The sequence below is a fragment of the Oratosquilla oratoria genome, chromosome 33, assembly GCF_046742065.1.
Source record: "Oratosquilla oratoria isolate Oo_2021 chromosome 33, ASM4674206v1, whole genome shotgun sequence".
NCBI classification, from domain to species: domain Eukaryota; kingdom Metazoa; phylum Arthropoda; class Malacostraca; order Stomatopoda; family Squillidae; genus Oratosquilla; species Oratosquilla oratoria.
In genome coordinates, this window is record NC_134809.1 from 41,469,184 (window position 1) to 41,491,014 (window position 21,831).

General features: G+C 43.2%; 1 protein-coding gene across 8 annotated transcripts in view; it reads left to right on the plus strand.

The window, feature by feature from the left end:
- RASSF8 (ras association domain-containing protein 8) overlaps positions 1-21,831 on the plus strand; it is an 89,014-nt gene that overhangs the window by 9,428 nt on the left and 57,755 nt on the right. The window contains exon 1 of one of the 8 annotated variants that reach the window (XM_076172828.1): positions 9,176-9,316. The exons of 6 other annotated variants lie outside the window; for them this stretch is intronic. The gene's annotated coding sequence lies outside the window, so the exon portion shown is untranslated. Of the gene's footprint in view, positions 1-9,175; positions 9,317-10,941; positions 10,965-21,831 lie in introns of those variants that run through there. One more of the 8 variants, XM_076172829.1, reaches the window with a different exon arrangement.

Sequence of the window (21,831 nt, forward strand, 5' to 3'; positions counted from 1 at the left end):
ACCACTGCTTTAGATAGTAATATCGTTATAGCGGTCTGAAGGCAAAGGACCCCCACCCCCATTTTCTCCTTCCGTTGCCATATCCTACCCTTAGTTGAGCTTAGCCCAAGGAGGTTTCTCATCCCCTTCCTCAGATTGAGACACTATTCTTTATACTCCAATCCCAATGTTATTATTAGCATTTTTCTTCTTTCCTCATTTCCCATGTGATATCATTGACAGCCTCAAAAGGGGTATCATAATGATACTGAGCAGTTGATTTGTGATGTTAAGGTAATGTTTCAGGCATCCTGTTTTGCACTGCATATTGGCATTTTTTGTTTGTTTTTTTCCTCCATTTGATTTTCCAATCTTTTGTCTGAGTATTTCTGTGGTTTGCATTTGACCTATGATGCTTCATTTGTGATTCCTTGATATAGGAAGCTGAACAAGTTCAATTTAATTTTTTGCAACGATTGTAGCAGTAGTGTGTGATGGATCAACCTGATAGTGTTGTGAAATGTTGGTTCAGTGATGAATCCTTTTTTATTGTTCAGGCTGAGTTAATCATCACAGTGCTAGAATTTTATTTATTTATTTATTTATTTATTTTTTTTTTTGGGGGGGGGTCCTGTGGTAATCATTGATTTCCTTTTGTTTGTGCCAACACATCATTGCAAATATAATCCTGCATCTAAATTTTCATTGTAAAAACAAGAGCTGATTTAAAAAGTTCATGTTTGCAACATAAGTCACACCATATTCCTGTTGTGAATGTTATTAATATAATTGTCAATGCCTGCAACACATGCTGCTCAGCTAGCAATGGCTCTGTTTAAAATGTATTTTTAGTTTTAGTGCAGTTTTGCTTTGCAGTTGGCTTTTTTTTTTTGTGCTTTTGTGGTATAAAATGGGGGAAAGAAACCTGTTAACTCATGGTGATATGAGAATTGTCCCTGTACAAGGCAGGTGAGACACTGGAAGCAATTTGTAAAGTTGTGGGCTTATAGATTTGATTAGTGCAAAAGTGGGTGAAGCATTTTTGTGACAGTGGGGAGACTTGCATACACATTTCCAAACTTTGCTATGGTAGGCCACATAATTTTCATGAAAGTAGCAGTTACCGACAAGACTGACGAGTTAAACATCATATGAGGACAGAGCCTTTATTTGTACGATGTTTCGCTTATTATAGCTTTTTCAACATCAGGCATGATGTCACCACCAATGCATGTGTGACACATAGAAACAGGGAAAACCATCTTATGGACTGGAAGAATGCAGAGTTGCTGATACGAGAACCAGACAAGATCCACAGGAAATGTTTAGAAGCAGCGATCATTCAAGGAACGAACACTATTGAACAAAATAGGGGCATGTTCAACATCTCACCCCACATAATTCCCCTAATACCCATGGCCAGCAAAAATTTAAATTTAAACCACCCTTTGTGAACATTTTGCCTGCAGACGTTTGGGCCAGTATTCTCAACCTTTCCCAGTATTCAATCACCCTCCTCCTCCTCCTCTTCCTTCTCCCCTACTTCTTTTCTCTCCCCGTTCCCTCCTTTTCTCTCCCCGTTCCCTCCTTTCCCCTTATTTAATCTCAAGCATATGTATCTCAACTTGTACTTTAATAAGGTACTTGAAAAAGCTGTAATAAGCAAAACGTCGTACAAATAAAGGCTCCGTCCTCATATGGTGTTTAACTCGTCAGGCCACATAATACTCTATCCAGGACTTTGAAAATTATGAAGAGACACACTGTAAGTTGTAAGCTGTTGAGAAAGCCATGACCAGGAAGTTGGGAGTTGATTTCATTAAGAAAAGCAGTGTCTAGGATTCGTAGGTGATTTGGATTGATCAGGCAGTGTTAATGGTTACTGGCAATTGGTTGATGGGAAGATTGATGCCTTGGGTGTGACCAGTTTGACCAAGTTCATTCATTGAGAGCATGGTGAAATACCTAGACTCATTTATAACCTGTGGTTGTTTCTCATATCATGGTGATGGTGACTTTGTAGTAGTACCCAAAAATTAAATAATGTGCCAAATGTATGACTTCGAGCTGTTTTGATTGTTTACCTGACAGTTTTAAGAAGTTCAGTGCTCCAATTTTCATGCAGGGTAGAGCTCTGTGTCTCTGCCAAAAGTACTAAGTAGTGGATAAAAGATTATTGTGTGGACTTCATTGGACACTGGCCTGGTAACTTGCCTGACATTAACTCCACAGAAAACTTTTGGGCTCTCGTGAAAAGGGATTTCAAATTCAAACACTTCTTCCCAAAGCACGAAGCCTGCATTCAGAAGATTATGACTGATTTTGATGAATCACAGCAACAAAACTTGATTAACAGTCTTCCAGAATGCTAACAGTAGATTGTCTAGAGCAGGGGTTCTTAACCTTTTTTCTCCAATTCCCCACTTTTTAGTGAGCCAACTCTCCATTTCCCACCACAGCATTGGTCTTTGACAAATTCGATTTTAACCCATGCAGTGTTTAGTACGTAAATATACGCTTTGCTTTTTTGTGCCATTTTACGGCCCTTAATTTTTGTTTTCCCCACTTGGCAACTCTGCCATTCTCCACCAGTGGGGAATTCCCCACAGGTTAAGAACCACTGGTCTAGAGTAAAGAGTGGTACATGGATAGGAGGGGAGCAGTTGGCAGTAGTCAACTCTCCTATTGTGAGAAGATGGAGGAAATATAGTTGACAGAGAGATCTTGTGACTGAGTGTTAGCCCCTCAGGGGTGTACCATCAGGAGGCAAGTGTTGAAGATGGTTAACAGAAGATTATCTGACAACTGTAATGCAGTACCACCACTTACAGATACTTTTTGGTCTCACTGGTGTGTGGGCATGTGTGTTTACATAGTTGTACTCACAAGATAAGAGCTGTGCTCATGGAATCCTGTCTCTATGTAGAAAACTTTATTTTTTAATGTTCTTCAAACATCGTATTTAATTGATTTCATCTCGTGGCCTCTGTTTTTCCTTTGTTTATACACTAAGAGATCTTTATCAAGTATGTCCACACCCTTCATAACTCCAAACAGTGTTGTTTACCTTGCTTTCTTCTCCCTTCTAACGTTGGCAGCTCTAGACTATTCAGCCGCTTTTTGTATGATTTATTAGCAAGATCCAGAATAATTTTAGTCACTGTTGTCTGAAATTTCTGTCTCGTAGGTTTGAGTGTGGTGATCATACCACTGCAGGATATTCAAGTCTAGAGCATATCAGGTTTTTGATAATCATCACATCTTTGTCATGTAGAGGAATGCTTCTCTTGTGTTCTTCAATAGATTGTTTCTTCAGTGAGTCTTGATGTTTCTGGTGACAATTTTTCCGTAACCATCACTTCCAAGTCTCTCGTCCTTTGCTTTTGCAATTAAATCATTACCCATTCAGAGCAGTGATTTCCTATTTCTGCATCCATTTCCAGTGTTTTGATTCAAGTTACTTTTCTCCATTTCTGAGCAGTAAGCAGATAGGGCAAAGGTGCAGATAGGTCAAAGGTGAAGACTTCAGCCAGAATTATGTACCTTCTGGTCTGTGTTCCTTGCCTTATTGCAGGCATTAGTTATAAAGGACCTCATTTGTTCCAGGGTCCCACCCATTACCCCAAAACCCATTGACTTACATTGTGTGACAAAAAGTAACCTGGACATTAAGAAGAATTGTAATATTACATAAATACCAGCAGTTGTGTAAATCAAAGATATGTTCAATAATATTGAAAATAATTCACTTAGTCAACATCTATCTATCCTTCTGTATACAAAGCGGCATCTTCCCTCACATAAGGAGGTAACCAGCTGAGGCATGCACTCACCCTTCACCCATCTGACACCCATTTATATTACATTTTATATTGGCTCTTTGTGGATGATCCCCTCGGACCACTGCCTAGGTTAGAAGCACTGCATCAAGACACTGCCTTCACAGCAGGACCTAACAGCCAAAGCTGGTTTACTCTCACTGCTTTATTGCATGGCAATCTTCTCTCCTTTTTCATTCAAAAGTAATTAAAACAAGGAGAAATCCCTTTGAGCCATGCCAATTTATCATCCATTCACAACCATTCGCCACTCATTTGGACAACATAATAGTGCATGAAATAGCAGACTTTGTTCGTGCAAATTGACTCCTTGTTTTGATGTGATGTGATGAAGACTGTCATTTGTAGTAATACTACATGTGCAGCCAATCACTAAACAAGATTTTTTTTTTTTTTTTTTTTTTGCATCCTTAAGATTGTGCTGTTTAAATAATGACAATACATTACTATTAGTATAATGGAGTGATTTATTTTTTATTTTTATTTTAGCAGGATTCTTACTAGTACTGTATTAGTTGTATGAGGTGGATTTTGGAGAGAATTTGCTCCCTAATGTCACTCTTTAAAGCTTATCCACATCCTCACCTTCAACTGGAGATATAACCATTAGGAGGTGGCAGTCTGTCTCTGGATTAGATCCAAAATCTCTGTTAACTTAAACTATTTCTCCTCCAGATTTACACAAGGAGAGCTGACTGTAAGCACCCTCTCCCCTTCTCTGTCAACAAGCCATTGAATCATAAATTGACCATAAAAATACAGTGGATGACCATCCATATTTTTTCCAGAGGTTCGTGTAAAGGCATGGGGGACCGTTGCTGGGTGCTGTGGTACTGTGGAATTTCCTGTCCATGAAATTTTAGGCAGCATCTGTTTTGTGTTATCATATTTTACAGTAATGGTGTCAGGGTAGTCGATCCCTCTTATCCGAAGAGAGTATGATATGCCACCTAACATGTTGTATGATCTGAGGAAAAATAAGAAGAGGATTAAGTTGTCTAGTTCATTTGTAGGTGTCATTGCACTATATCTTGGATTTTTCATATCTGAGTGACCCTTTGGCTCAATTAACCTGGATATGAGAGGGCTTATTGTATTTTAGCAGGTTTGAAAAAGGTATAGAAAATAACTTTATTATCATGGAATCCTGAAATCCTGTATTTTCTGACAGAAACTTTGGGTTAAAGACTTCATTTACTGTTTACTAAAGTATAAAAGGTAATTACGTCTTAAAAAGTAAAAGACCCTTGGTAAGCTAGTTTTATTTCTTTTAGGCATTTTTGTGCACAAGCATAGTTGTGGAACAGATTGTACCTCCAGGGACTAATGACACGTACCTTTATGTGGTGGTCCTACAAGATGGACAGGGAAGCTGACCATTTTCAAGACCCATCAAACCCCTTCTCCTTCCTCAGGCTCAGGGCTGATATGTGGTATCTAAACTGGGCCTAGGATTTCTCTCCATCAACTTCAGCTATATTTCTTGCATTTTTACAAGCATGAAGAGTTAACAATTGGTAGTCTCCCTTCAGTTTTCGGCCAGTGACATAGAAACAGTCCCCAACTGATGCAACACAGACGTGAGTCCAAAGTTTCTTCCGAAAAAAAATCTATGGGAGGTTCTGAGGACTTGCCAGCCACTGTGGGGCTGCAGTTTTTCCACTTAATGAAACTTCAGGCAACACTTTATTGATTGATTGATTGATTGTAGTTCCAATTCCATGGTAGAACCCAAATCATCTTGGGAGACAAGATTAGTCGTGGTGAGCTCTGTAGGCAAAAGATTTCCATGAGTGATTCATTGCCTTTATGACCTGGAACACTAAAATGGCTGATCATGTATTTTGTTATCATCATATACTTCCTGAATTGTTGCTATAAGTTGAACATGTTTATATTTAGCTTTGGATGGGGCATTATGGTCAGAAGGGGAGACCTATTTTGACAGAGTACAGAGAAGAATGACCAAAATGAAACATGGACTCAGAAATTTGCCTTACGAAGAGAGGCTTAGGCATCTTAACTTACACTCTCTGGAAAGATGCAGAGTGTGGGGTGATCTAATAAAAGTGTTCAAGTGGATCAAAGGTTATAACAAGGTCATCATAATAAAACAACAGGGCAGGACTCACAGTAATGGGTATAAACTGGACAAATTTAGACTTAAGAAGGAAATAGCCAAGAATTGGTTTAATAATAGGGTGGTCGGTGAATGGAATAAACTTAGTAACCATGTAGTAAGGGCTGAAACTATCAGTTGTTTTAAAAAACAATTAGACAACTTTATGGATGGGGATGACAGGTGGTGATGGATATGGAGCTGCCTAGTGTAGGCCTTATGGTCTCTTGCAGTCTCCTTTATTCTTATGTTCTTATGTAATGGCTGTAAAAAACAAATATAACCCCATTCACTGCAGAAGTTGCTCCTCAACTGATTTAATTCAACATTGGCCAGAACACCAATTGAGTGTATAACTAGGTGTTAATGGCAAATTAGAATACTGCAAATTTTTAATCATTACAAGGAACACCCTTGAGTAGCAGCCGTGACATATTGAGCTTTGCAACGGTCACATAACTGAGGGCACTTAAGTTTGGTTTTCAACTGTTACTTATGGTTGCCACATACATTTCTCTGATTGCTCAGGACAAGAATTGAAGGTTTCAGCCACAGTTGAGTGCCCTCTTCTTCAGCCATGTGATATGCTATTTATTTTGGATAGAAGTGGATTAGGAATAAAAAGGGTTTTGATCAAGTTTTTGACCGTAATGTGTTAACATTTCTCAACACAGTGACATACATGATTGAGCTTTGTTCTGGCAGAATGCCAAACTATTTTACTGAATAGAGGGCCGGGCCCTTGGCTGAAAGGGTTGTCGTTTGATTGAGACTCCTATTCACCTTAATACCAAAACTTCCACCCTCCCACTCCAGCTGAACAAAATCACCTGTGTTGATTAATCCGGAATAAAAGGCAACTAAAGGGATATAACATTGTCGAAGGGAAGACCCAAGAAGGGATTACTCGAAATGGAGATTGAACTTCCCCAACACTTTGAATGCGCGACGACGACGACAATGAAGACTGTGCCTTGTTTGCCACAATCGTTGAGCCTTAGCCGGTCTCCCCCCCCCCCATCAGATGAATGAAGTTGACTGCCGGTAGCCAAGACAAATGTACAAATAAAAAGTTTAATTTGGTGGGACGTAATCTGAGTTATCGACGAAAGTGTCAAGTACTACTCACAAGTCATCCTTGAGCTTCGACATCTTCATCGTTGTGGCCTATTTTATAAAGGCTTTGTTCTCCTGTCCTTGCCAGAATAGCATTCATAAAACACCATGAATGTAATGGATAGGCAGTGAAGCATTCCCAACAGTTCCACTTCAAGCTAAAGGATTTTATTCAGTATATATATAAACCTTGTGTTGTAAGGGGCCAATTGTTGTTCGCATGTATGGTACACTCAGAAACAAAACTTTGGAGTTACACACAGGTTTTCATGACACAAATTCAATTTCTTTGTCTAACAGCTTCTTTATCAAAGAAAATTCCTTAACTGTAAGCTAGATACTACATAGGAAAATATATTACATACTCGACAAAAAAAATAATATTGCCGTTGTGATAACTGTAGCGTGGGTCATAAAAATTGCTCGTGGCTACGTGTTGTTCTCGCTAGGTACCCTTCAGTGGCTGTTAGGTATTGGCACATTTTTTCTTTTTTTTTTCTAAGTGCCTTTCGGGCATGTAGCTGTTAGCTAGCTTGAGTGCCGCTTTACTCACCTCTTGGCCAAAGACTCATTTCGAAGATTTAACGATGTCGTTTCGAAGGAGCAACGGTTCTGCTCTTCGTGGCACGGGGGCCTCGTGCTTGAAGGGGTTAATAGGGCAGCGTGCGTGCCAAACACGTGGCTCACTTCGTCGTCGTCGTAGCCGAGCGTGCCACGAGGCCTCTGGCACGCGTATTTCTTCTTCCTCATCGGGGCCTTGGTAGAAGACACGGGGAAACTTAAGTTTCTCAACCACGTGGGTAAGAAAAAAATCGGCCAATATCTGTTTATTTATTCTTTTTAACATAGCATTACTGGGAAATAACACTAAGGAGACCTTGTTTTCTTGACTGTAGTCTGTTGTATGCTGCGGACTTGACCTTGCGCCCTCGCCCGGGAGACGGGGCATCATGTGGTCTACATCGATGGCATTTGTAGTCGATACCTCGGTAGATGGCCCCAGAACGCCTGCAAGGGACGTAGCCGCAGCTTGTACAGATAAAACACACACAAAGTGTGAACCCCCAGGATTTGTTGAAACCGAGTATGCATGCAATTAGGGTCAGTATATCGTGTTTATCTGCGTTGTCGGGCGTCCATTTTTCACATTAGCCCCCGCATATCTTCCCCCCCCCCTGTCTCTCTCTCTCTCTCTCTCTCTCTCTCTCTGGGTTTTGATCCTTTGATTTTTCCTGCTGTTGACAATACCCCAATCTCGTGTCTAGCTTCTCTCTCTCTCCATCCCTCTCTCCCCCTCTCTCTTCTTCCCTCTCTTTTACTTTCCTCCTCCCCCTCCTTTTCTCCTTTTCCCTCTCCTCTTTCCCCTCCCCCTCCCATTTCCCCCTCCCCGTCCCCTCTCTTTTTCACCTCCTCTTTCCCCATCCTCCTCCTTTCACCTTTCTTCTTTCTCCTCCTCTCTTCCCCCCTCCCCTTTTCCTCCTTCCTTCCCTATTCCTCTCCCCTTCTCTCTTTCTCTCCCTTTCCCTCTTCCTCCCCGTCTCTCTTTTTTCCCTCTTCCCCCTTCCTTCCCCTTTCCCCTTCCTCCCCCTTTCCCCTTCCTTCTCCCTTCCCTCTTCCTCCTCCCTTTCCTCTTCCTCCTCCCTTCCCTCTTCCTTCCCACTTTCCCCGTCCTCCCCTTTCTCGTTCCTCACCCCTTTCCCCATCGTCCCCCTTTCACCATTCCCCTTTTCTCCTCCTCTCTTGCTCCCTCCTTCTCTCTTCCTCTCCCCATCCCTCTTCCTCTCCCTTCCCTCTTCCTCCCCCTTCCCCTCTTCCTCCCCTTTCTCTCTTCCTCCCCTTTCTCTCTTCCTCCCCTTTCTTTCTTCCTCCCTTTCACCTCTTCCTCCCCTTCTCTCTTCCCCCTTCTCTCTTCCTCCCCCTTTCCCCTCTTCCTCCCCCTTTCCCCTTCCTCCCCCTTTCCCCTTCCTCCCCGTTTTCCCTTCTCCCCCTTTCCTCTTCCTCCTATCCCCTTCCTCCTCATCCCTTCCCCCTATCCCCTTTCCTCGTCCTCCCGGATTATCTGGAGGTGGTACCCCCCCCCCTCCCGCCAGCCGCAGAGGGCCTGAGGGGTGCCACTGCCAGTCGTCGCCGCCGACGCCGCCGCCGCCGCGGTCGAGTGCGGGTTGGTCGGCCCGCCCCGCTCCCCGTCCTTCAGTTTCAGCCTCAGTCGCGCCCAGGGGCCCGCCAGCCTCGCACCTCTCGTCGCCGTCACCGAGCCGCACAGGTGAGTCAAGTGGGACACTCCCCCGCCCCGCCCCTCTCCCCCTCCCCCTCCCCCTCCCGTCGGCGGGCGGGGCAAGGTGGTGGAAGGGGAGCGTGGCACAGTGTTGGTGTCATGTGACTTCAGATATTCTGTGGCGATTTGGTGTCATATGACACTATCGGAAAAAACTCAGTGATGTCTGCACCCCTTCCCCCTCCTTCCCTCCCTTCCCTAGCCACGCCCTTTGGTCTTCCTGGAAAAATAGGCTTTTCGGGCTGGGTGCGTGCCCGGGTCTAATTATTTATTTGTTTTTATTTATCTATTTTTAAGGCGGGGTTGGGGGTGGGGCGTCGGCCAGTGTCAGCCGATGACAGCATTCCTTCCTTCCTTCCTTCCTCACTCGGTCCCGAAAAGTGAACCCGTGTTTCGGCGCCCCGTAGGACCATATATGGGAGGTCTTCGTCCGTGTGCGTCAGTGACCCAGACATTACCAGTCCATAGCAGAAGTAGATCGTCTACCGCGAGCCAGAATAAGGTTTTGTAGGTCTGCGTCATCGCAGCGAAGGAATTATTCGAGATTGGCCCAACTCCTTCACCGTGGAGTCCTGCCCGCAGCTGATTCAAATCTCACGGCGCCATCCAGAAAGTACGCGAACAAGTTCGTCCCAGTGTGTGTTGGAGTGAATACGGCAAGAAAAAAAGTGTCAGATCTCTGAAGGCCAGCCGTGTGTGTGTGTGTGTGTCACCCCCCCCCCATTGTGTGTCGTATATGCGACTCCCTATCCTCGTTTGTGTCGGGTGTCGTTTCTTTGGCATTTCCATTTTGATACTTCATAGCCTGTAATTTGGTTCCGACCCACGCCGGGTCATTCCATTCATTCATTCAAGGGAAACTGTCCCTTTCCTTGCGGAGTGAAAGTGGTTGAGCCTCATTTAGATCCCTTCCCTAATCATCTTGATATATACATTGATCGTGTGCCGCCAGGCGATTTTATTCAGCCAAGGAAAACCTCGGTTAGTTTGAGCGCATCTTGAACACCCATCCGGTCCGCTCGGTGCCACACTTGGCAGATTTCCTTCTGGTTGGCGCCAGGCGCTTTTGTTTGTCTTAGGGGTGCCCCGTCAGTAGGAGGCGGGGGACGATAGGGCCACGTTTGCTAGAAGAGTGCCGGGGAATGTGGGTTAGATAATCTAGCCCTTAGACAGTAAACTCGCTTCCATACTTATAGAAATAAATAAAACTCGGGTTATTAAATGATTGTTAGACACGAAGACAGCGTATTGTACAGTATAACGCTGAAGTAATGAAGTCTGAAGAATGCGGTGCTTGAAGCTGTGTGTGTGTGTGTGTGCTACCCAGTGTGAAATAGTGATGATATACACGTTCCCCCTGAAATGAGGCCCCAGATTGCAGCTAATGTTGTTGTTGTTGGCACTTGGAACGGTGCCAGCTGTTGCGTCAGAGCGCGTGCTGCGTGACGACGCCGACATGACCAGTGATAAGCAGCGTCAATTTTGCCCCTAGATGTTAGAATCATCGTCACAGCAAATAACAGCCTCATGCATGTGGCTAGTGACCTGGCGCGAAGTGTAGCTTTGTGGACAGTGTTTATTGTTTGTGTACAGCGACGTGACGTCAGCGTCGTCACTGCGCGGCTATTGGTTACTTGTGTGTATGGCGACATGACGTCAAAGCTTCGTCATTGTGTATATTATTCGCCTAAGTGTATATATAATGGCATAAACATTGTCGTAGGGGGGTATTGCTCACTGCGATTATCGTGATTTGACGTGATAGACAATTGTGAATAAAGGTATCTTTAGTTATGTAGAAAGATCTCGTATGTGACTCGTTGATTGATCAAAAATGTTAAAACGACGACCTCCCGAATAGATAACCATATTCCGAAAACAAATGGTGAAAATCGCTTGAAATATTTGAATTCGTTCAAAATGACGAATCGGAACTCATGGGGTAGATTTAGTTTTAAGTCAGTACGATCGAAAAGATAATTTAGAAAATCATTGTTGAGGTGGACTTTGAGTTCTGTCAGTATATTTGTTTATTTGTCAACTTAAGCAATGTGAGCGGTAAGCTGTAATGTCTTATTTGTTATTCTGTCAGTACAGTTATTTTTTATTGGTGGGTTTGATTGTTTATTTTGCGTCTGACCACGATATTGATAAAAAAGGCCAGACATGTTTGTATGCAACTTGACCGCATAAATGACAATATCTGTCTCTCTCCCTCCCCCCTCTCTTTATATCTCTATCTATCTCTCGCTGTGTGTGTGTGTATGTGTGAGAGAGAGAGAGACCACGTGAACCGGATGGATGTCGTCACGGCGGAAATGTGACAACGGTGGAAGCGGCGAGATCTGTTACAAAGCAGGAACGTCGGTCCGTGGCTCTGGCGTGGGATCTGGGGCTTTCATGTGGTAATTGAGTAATTAATTAACCCATGACGCACCGCTCATTTGTGTGTTCTTCCCCCGATTTTGTTGTGGCGACAACAGTTGACTTGATTCCGCTTCGGGGTCGTTCCCGTCGGCAAGGAAGTTAAGAGAATGTTGATCAGCCGCCTTGGTGACGCGCTTTGTTAATGTTATTCTGGCCATTGGTAGATGTGCCTTATCTATGACACTGCTATGTCGGTTATCGTTTCCGTAGAAGGGGCCTAGGAAATGGTGACAGATGCGTGCGGGAGGAGTTGTGTCACAGAAATTGCACTGTGTTCTTGTCCACGCAAGTGCGACCATAGGGCTCCTAGATAAGGATCTTGGGCCCTGGTAACTGTAGGTAAGGCTTTTACTGCACCGGTGGGAGGAGTTGGGGGGGGGGTGGAGGATGAATAGTCCTCTGGCGTTAGACAGAACCCTGTAAGTGGATCATAGTCTTATATTTCATTCGACGTGTTAACCAAAATTTAGGAATTGTGATATTTTAAACATCTCAATCCCTTTTCTCTAGATTCGTGTGATATTATTAATCGAACGAAAGCTAAGCAGGTCAGGATTTGGTTTGGGCGGCCCCGGCTCCAAAGTCGCATTTCAGTGTGAACGACATGACGTCATCAAACAATGCCGCTAATGATACTTGTGTGGGAATCAAATCGTGGAATTGGGTCTGGCGAGTATATTACCCCCTTCAGCAGGCTTTTTTAGACTTTTGGTCCAGCTATCAAGATATTTTTTTCAAAGTTAAGGATGGTCTCTTGAAAAAAGAAAATGACACTTGAAATTGTCCGTACTCCCATTATCTCGATATCACCTTTATCTTGTTAAAACCATTTAGGGCATCTGCAGGAACAAGAACCTGTTAACTGCGTCACATTCCGGAGGGGGAAACAGTAGCGATGTGGGAGACCTTTGGTGTGGTAGTGATCAGGAGGCACCAACGCACCTAGGGAAGAAACGTAATAGTGATGCCGAAGTGCTCAAACCAAAATTGAACACAAACTGTCCAACCTTTTTTTTTTTTTTTAACTTGGTAGGAATTTGTTAGAGACTTGGTGGTTTGGCCATGTTATAGTGAGAGAAGAGCTGGTAAACTACAGCCCATAACAACACCCCTGTTGTAGTTACTGTAGTACAGGGCCCTCGAATGGGTGGGTGGGTGGGGGGGCATGTGACCGGGGGTGACAATTCTAGCCTCGAACTTGCCGCCCACAAGGCTGACAAAATAGTAATGATAAAAAAGAGGTCAAAGAAGCCCTGAATATTTTACCGTAATCGACGATTTTTGCGTTAGAATCAGCAAATGCATTTTTAATTACGTATACCTGTATCCTGTGATCACGTTGGACAAATTAAGGTCATAGGCAGTGAGGAGTGGTGGGGATGGGAAGTGGTGATGGGGGAGAGGGGGTGGGCGACACTTGGGTAATGTAAGGACTCTGCTGTAGTATTTTACGGTAGAATGCGCACCAACTGGAAAATGTGCAGTAAATAAACTGAATTTTGTGATGTTTGAAAATATCAGCTGTCGCTACCGTGGTGTTCTCCAATCCAAATGAAATCGAGTATTGCCTAACCGTAATAAGATGTGTCAACAAATCATCGCAGAGAAAAAGTTAACGGCCTTTGCTAAATGATGAAAACACACGCATGCGCACATCTCTAATGTGATTAGAACGGTGGTCGACTTGATTAGGAATGCTGAAGTTAGATTCTCTCACAAACTTGTGATGAAGCAGCTAATGAGGTCACCTTTACCGTAACCTCAGAGTGAGAGAGAGACCAGTCACGTGGTTATCTTAGTTATCACCATCCTGTTGAAGTGAAGTTGTCAACAACTTGGCCGCCCACTTGTCACACGTCTTTGACAAACGGTCCCACCACTCCTAGGAACTTCTCTAGCCAGGCCCTACCTATGACTCCCCCCCCCTCTCTCTCTCTCTCTCTCTCTCTCTCTCTCTCTCTCTCTCTCTCTCTCTCTCTCTCTCTCTCTCTCTCTCTCTCTCTCTCTCTCACCATATCTTGCTGGCCAGTCAACAGAACATTTTCATGCCTCTTGTAATGCCTCTCTGCGTCACTTTTTAATGCCTGCTCTTTAATTGCCTCCGCTATATTCTATTTATTCATGAATTATTATTTTTTTCCTGATTGTTTTTGTTCTGTCAGTGTTTCCCCCAGCTTCGTCCTTAAGTAGCGATGGACAAAAAGGCGATGTAGGACAAGGCGCAGTTGTAAGCAATGTGGGTCAGTTCATCTACAGGTCAGAATGTGCAGCGGAAGACACTTTTTTAAACTCCAAGCAGAGTAGATAGAAAAAAAAAACATTGCCAACCATTCCCACGAAATATTTTTGCTATTAAGCTGGGATTTAGGCAATAAAAACGCTATTTTCAACTCTGAATAAATCATCTGTACTTCGAAGACATCCACGGCTATCGTCGGGAATCTTCGGAAGGGTGACGCATCAGTAGTCAAACATCGCTATTCACACGCCACTGTTCACCATTGCTAAACATTGAATATATTGAATAGCTATGAGACAGTGTAATAAATTATGGTCTGTTGTGTAGTTGCCGAGCGTAAAAACCTTTAAGGAATGTACCAACAAAATCAACGCTGTCAATATTTTTTATTTCCACATCTTTAAGACTAAGCTTCCAATACTTGTTGATCTGCCCCATTCTATTTCTGATGTTTTGGGATCCTCCCTTGTAATATAAAGTATCGTAACATATATAAATACAAAAAAATTCATGCAGAAGGTTCCCTTGTAAAGTATAAATGTCCCTCCCTCTATGACTGTAAGGTATTCAACAAGGCATATTACAGAGACGGGATTTTTTTTTTACAGCTTTTTGGTCAAGAATTTGTACAGGGTACATAATTTAATAGTCCAATTTGACCCATTTATACCACAATAAATGTCTTTTCATTTTTATATTTCAAAATGATAAATTTAGTTTTAATTTTTCCCATATACAAGACTGAATGCAAATTATAACTACTTACGTTCATGCAAGTTATGTCTTTTAATCTAAGAGGGTTATATATATAATTGTCTCAGTTATTGTTGGGATGGGAAAATTCTACCCAAACCTTTTTGTCATCTCTCATGGTCTAGCTCGTGATTCTGAAGAGTAATTTTGGGGACGTTCCTCGCACACGAGAACCTCCCTCCCCCAAATAGGCTATAGGCCTAGATAGCCTTAGTCACGCACATTTTGTGAAGCTGCACATTATGAATATTCATAAAATGTGCAGCACCAATAACGAATTCATAATTGGACGGACAAATAACGAATCTATTTTATATACACACATGAAAATTCGTAAAAGGTTAGGTTTAGTAAGGTTGGGTTCATAATGTGTGCATGTCAAATCGATTCGTTATATGTACGCCCAATTATGACTTCATTGTTGGTGCTGCACATTTTAACGCATATTTTTATGTGCAGATTCACAAAATGTGCATGCCTAGGCTATGTTAGACCATGGAGCTGAATATGACTGCCCCAACACTTCCAAGTTATGGCCTGTGTTGACCTATGCCTACGTGACACGAGACTGAGACTGTCATGACTGACACTAGTCTGTGGCTATACCCCAGATCCTCACCCACTTGGCCCGGCCAAGGGGCTTGGGTGAGTAAAGTCATGCGTAGGCCTATGGCAAAGCACCAATTCATTGGTTAGGTTAGGTTTTTTTTTTTTTTTTTTTTTTTTTTTTTTTTTTTTTTTTTTTTCATCCGACCTAGATATGGATCAAAAGGTCTCCTGTCGGCATGCTTTGCCTTTGTAATCCTTTGATCTTGTTTCATCTTAGGCCTAGCCTATCCCTAGACATACCAGTCAGTATTTGTTATTCATTCTGTCCTATATCCCTGGTTTTCCTCTTCCTGATTCTGTTCCCACTTTCTTCGCTACGGTCGGATTTTCCATTTCCGTCATCATAGTCAAGAATGTCAAATTTGGCATATTCAGCCATTTCCTGGTCGTCTTTTGCGTTTGGCGTCGTATTATGGGTTCAAATGTATATGGCTAGACGGATAATGAACTCCACTGTCTAACTCCTCTTCTTCAGATTCACTTAAAATCCGCGACATTTCTCAATAGGAACCGCGAGTGTGTATGCAATAATAATTCGCAATTTTCTAGAGACAATGTTTGACTACTATGACGTTCCACCGATGCGTAACGGATGGCTGCTCGTCTCGGGGTCTTCAGAATTCCACTCTAACATGTAATCAGAATATGAGTATTACTATGGTGGAATCGACTTGGAGTGGGTGGTATGTTTCGTCCATTGCATTCTGATCTTTGATAGGTCTATACAGCATAGGCAGTATATTTTCCAATTTGAATACCTATTTCAGAGGATTAGTTGTGGACCAGGCCTGTGGTCATAGGCGGTTGCCGTGGGGCAGCGGATCTATGTAAAAGGGGTGAGAGGTTATAAGTTGATTGGCAAGTGTCATGGACCCATCGGATCCTCGATCACTTGTTTCGCACTCGAAGTGAATGATCCTGAGTGAGGTAGAAGAAGTAATGACGCGATGAAATGGTATGTTTGCTTTACCGAATCAAAATGTCTTGAACCGGGACTAGAACCGACCTTGAGAAGATCGCCAACGACACGATATTGATTTTTATATGTACGATTTTGGTTAACTGGTATTTGCCCTCCACCCCATCCCAAATGGCCGAATCCTTGTTAGAAAAATTGAAAATACGCACAAGAAGATTAACAGCTGTCAGAATGCTGTCGATTTTAACAACACATGCTTACAAGAGATTCTGCTCCCATACTTATATATATATATATATATATATATATATATATATATATATATACATATATATATATATATATATATGTGTGTGTGTGTATATATATATATATATATATATATATATATATATATATATATATGTTTAATAATTTGTTTGTCGTTTCTGCATCACGGTTTAATCGACTTTTCCAAACGTATACTTTGCGAGTAAAAAAGCACCGCAATGCCCGAGATTTGAACTCTGATCGTTCGCGTGCTAGTCGGTGACACTAACCACTCGACCACGGAAACCTAGAGGGTGAGACGGAGAGGTGGTGGTGGTGGATGAGGGTGGGAGGGGGAGGGGAGTTCTGCTCAGGACGCAGGTCCCAGAACATACATATTTCTCGACGATAACGATAGCGTTAAAGACGGCGGCAGAGGAAATGATAACGACAACGCTACTGCCAGCCCCAGAGACTTCGACCGTTCGTTAATCATAGTAAAACGGATCGGTCGGCACGAAACCAAGTTATTTATGATTAGTGACTTTATAAAAATAAATAACTTTTTTTCTGATTTGAAATTCTAGTCTAGGTAACCCATCTGACATATAATGCTAACTGCTATACTGTGAGTGTATTAAACAGACACCTCCCCAACACACACACACACGCACACAAACACACACACACGCACACACACACACACACACACACACGCACGAACACACACACGCACACACACACACACACACACACACACGCACGAACACACACACACACACACACACACACACACACACACACACACACACACACACACGCACCAGAAGAGTTGAAGTACCCTAACGGATTATTGTCAGGAATTTGATAGCGAGAGGACGAAGGAGTCAAGTAGACTAACTCGGCAGGTCTGTAACCATTTATTAATGACGACGTCATTGGCGTTACAAAGACCGTGACACATCGTGAGAGTGACGATCCCCGTCACCATGGACTCCACAACATTAATAAGCGGAGTTAGGTTAAATGCTGTTACCGACAACCGTATTATGATTGTTGTCTTGAGTTTTTCTAACCCGAAACTCGGAGCCCCGTGGGATTCGGCGACGGTCCTCAGGCTTTCCCGTAGAGATTTCCGGGAAGAAACGTTAGATTTATTTGTGTTGTAATAATCTGGATGTTTTATTTCTGTCGCCGGGTAGTAGGAAGATGAGGAAAGGGTAGATAAGGAAGGGCATACAACTCGTCCCTCATCAATGGGGGAGGGGAGGGTTGCACCTGTAGATGAAGGTAACAGTGTTGACAGGTTTTGAAGATGGATGATCGGGGGAGGTGGTTCTCTTTCACGTCCCTCTTACAGGCCAGCCCGCTGACAGCTACCTGTCGTTAGGTCCCCACCTCAGTTAGGCATTTTGTCGACATTGACTCGTCACGTCGTACGCACGTCCTGTCGGTCGTGACGCATCACGCCCTCAGAGACGTGTCGCTTTGACGCCTTATGTCGACAGTCACGCCGGTAGTGACGCATCACGGAAGTGACGTCCTACCGGTAGTAATGTGTCACATAGTTCGTGACGCAGGAAATAGACTATCTTTGTAACACAGTGGTTGTTTGGTCTCGTAAGGTGGGGGAACGGAGTGGTGGTGGTGGTGGTGGGTTAATTCGCTCGGTCCTTGGAGCCCCGAGCGGCTCTGGCCGGGACGAGCAGTGACGGGAGGACGGAAGGGTGGGGACGGAATAACAGAGAGGCGGATTCAACGGATGTGTTTACCTACAGGAGGCACAGCTTGCTGCTGGCCGTGGTGCTTGCATGCACAGTCAGGAATGCGTCCGGATGCATGCATGCAAGCACGCACTCTCGCCCTCTCTCTCTCTCTCTCACACACACACCTCTCTCACGTGCCTCACTCACATGCTTCGCTCTCACGTGCTCGGACCGCACACCCGCTCTCACTTCGTACGTACGTACGTACGTACTTGCGCGTATGTATTACACTTACGGCCTTACGCATGTACGCGCACCGTTACATTTTTGTGTTTGGTGCTTGTCCGCTTATAATCGCGCTTGTCCGCAAATGGTCGCACTTGTTCGCTTATGATCGCGCTTGAATACCACACACTTGTTCCCACGCGCTCACGTAATTGAATGTGAAGATTCACGTGTTTGCACAGACGATTGCGCACACATACTCTTGCGATTAACCTCGTTTAGCGTTTGCACTCGCATACTCACACGCTTACAATCGCATTCGGACAAAAGTACTCGTTTATATACATCACTCGTAACAGCAGTATGTCGGTCACATCTCACCAACATAGACATTAAATTTATTTAAGTTTGTAGCAAAGAAGACCTAACAGCTTTAGCCCTATCAGAAAGGTCTGTCATGTGCCCTTGTAGTCCGCGCGTCCCAGAAGAGGTATGGAATGCCCTCTGCCCTGCTCTGCTCTGTTGGTGAGGGCGTAGGTGGTGGGAAGGAGAGACGCAGAGGAGGAGGAGGAGGAGGAGGAGACTGGCACTTGTACACATGACACCGATGGCGCCAGCACTACACCGCCCTCCGGAGGGCCTGCGGGCCTGCAAGCCTCAGCCGCTAACTTGTGGGATTACAAACGTGCGCGCGCAGTTACATTAATGGGGTTCCGTGTTTAGTTTGTTTCATTATATATATATATATATATATATATATATATATATATATATATATATATATATATATATATGTGTGTGTACTGTATATGTTTGTACTTTTTCCAGTCTGAAAATGGGTGGATAGGATATTGGTTTTCTAAACGCCTGAGGGTATTCCCTTCATGAGTACTTTATGTCTAATCAGTACTCGAGGGATTTTCATGGCATTTATAAGAGCAGATATTTGTTTAAATTGGAAAATATTGGCATCATTGTTATTATTGTTATTTTATCGTTGTTCTTGTTATTGGCATTGTGTTATTATCATATTGGAGTTCCATATGACTGTTATCGTCTCGGTATTCAGTGATAGGCTCTTTTCAGCACAGTGAATTGGTGAAGCCTCTCAGTACTGTGGGCGAATCGTGGTCTGTAAATGGCAGGATTTTTCATATTTGAATATGAGGCTTTTGCATATTGAACTTCATGAAAAAATACATTTCCTCTATAGGCACAGATATTGTTGTCATACTTACACATTAAGTTTATTTGATTGATTAACCCCGAGATTTGGAAACCCCGATATTGAAGTGGTAAAACCTACCTAGGTCAATTTGAAAATGACAACAATCGGTCTTGTATATATCAATTCGCTGTAAAACTGGTCAGCTCTTGTTTAAGGGTTAATTATTTGGAACCTTGAGCTCACTGAATATTATGATGGTCAGAGGCACCTCTTGAAGTCTGATGTACTGCAACTAATTTCGTACCCTGTTCTTCTCGTACTTGCTCTTGGACTTGTTGGTTAATAGTTACTGTGTCATAACTTTCTGGTGGTAATCATGGGCTTGTTGGTTGAGTCCAGAGGAACATTTCGGAAGTCCTTGTCATGCTGGAGATGTTTCTCTTGTTTTCTTGTGTGGAAAGGATCAACTTGATTGTACTGTGTAGACTGTGGTTGAGTCCAGAGGTACATTTCAGAAGTCCTTGTCATGCTGGAGAAGTTTCTCTTGTTTTCTAGTGTGGAAATGATATTGATTGTACTGTGTAGACTTCACTTTCTGTGAAGGAACTGGTGCAGTGTATGAGGATTTTATGTGCACCGCAATGATAGTAATGTGATTTCGTTTCACACCCTTCACGTGGGTATTAGCTATACAAGTTTCGTGTAGGCAATACTTTAGGAGCACGCCCTTCTGGAGGAACGTTGTGTACTATTCGTTTATTATTGGAAATAATTTACACTGGAAAAAACAACAACAAATGTTGATAATTTTTAATTCCTATTACTTCGTCTGCCACCCTCCTTAATAAACCTTTGCTTTACCACCTCTTTGGCTGAAGAGGCAATTCTAAGGACGTCAGAGCCGGTTGTCAATATACGTTTTGCATCATTGCGCTGGCGATGTGCCTAAAAGTGGAGCTGGTGTAACGGAAAAAACAAAACAAAAAAAGAACCAAAAGATCTGTTTGTGTAGAAGTCCAATCCCCTGAAGCGCATGAGGGCCAAGGTTAGTCTTGCAGCAGCAGCACTTGGATAGATTGCAGATGAGCTCTGGAGCCGAGGCAAGCAAAGCTGCCCCCCTTTGGATAGCAGTGTGTGCCTTTCTTCGTGTTTTGCTTGTTATTTTTATTCGGTATTGCTATGTGTTAACAACATTGCTTTTGGTAATGGTCCACCGTTAACATCATGACTGATTTTAGTAAAGGTAAATCTGAAGGTTATGTCGACCTCTCCCCGACCCATCCCCTTTTTATTATTTTATTTTATTCTGTTTCATTCTGTGTGTGTGTGTGTCAATATCAGTGTCAGAATGGTATCACATGTTGGCACCCCAGGGAAATCAAGGATAGTATTCATACATAATGCATTCGTGACCTGAGTTTAAATCCTCAAATAGACACAGAAATGGCGCTGATAGAAAGGATTCATACATACTCGCAACGTATGTTTGCACCTTATCAGCTTTGCCTGATGCCTTGTACAGACAACACAGACACACACACACACAAGGCCAGTCCAACACTTTAATTTTTACATACACACTTTGCCTTTTATACTGGGAACCTTCTGTGTAATAATGATAATTGTGCCCTTGTTTCCTTGAATGGAGATCCGCAACCCCACTGCAGCTGTCAACAGTCCTTGGGCCCCATTAACCCCTTACAGTTAATGGGGCAGTTTCAGTGTCACCCAACAATATTAATGATGCAGAGGAACCAATGGCCAGTTGTCAGATCAGCTTGTGTTAAATGTAAAGGACAAGCTGCCAATTTTTTTGGTCCAGTCTGGGGACAGATTGTCATCCCCTCGGGGCTGCATCTGCAGAATAAGATGAGGATATTCAAGACAGGTGACAGGGAGATGATTTTGATGTCCCTCCTGGTTTCTATACACCCACCCAGGGGTGCTGTGGACTGTTTAGGTGAAGGCAGGCCGTGTCCTTGTGGTAAGAATATATATAATAAAACTGTCGGTTCTAGATTTTTTTTCAAATGCTCCCCCACAAAGGGGGGGGGGTCTGTCCACACTACAGTACAATGTGACAGGCTCCATTGACTAACGTATATCTGGCCTATTCACTTTTAAATTGGCGAAGATTCATTAAAGAACAAATGTTCCCTCCTCAGCTCTTGTGTAAAACGAAATCCTATTGGAATGCACATTATCCTA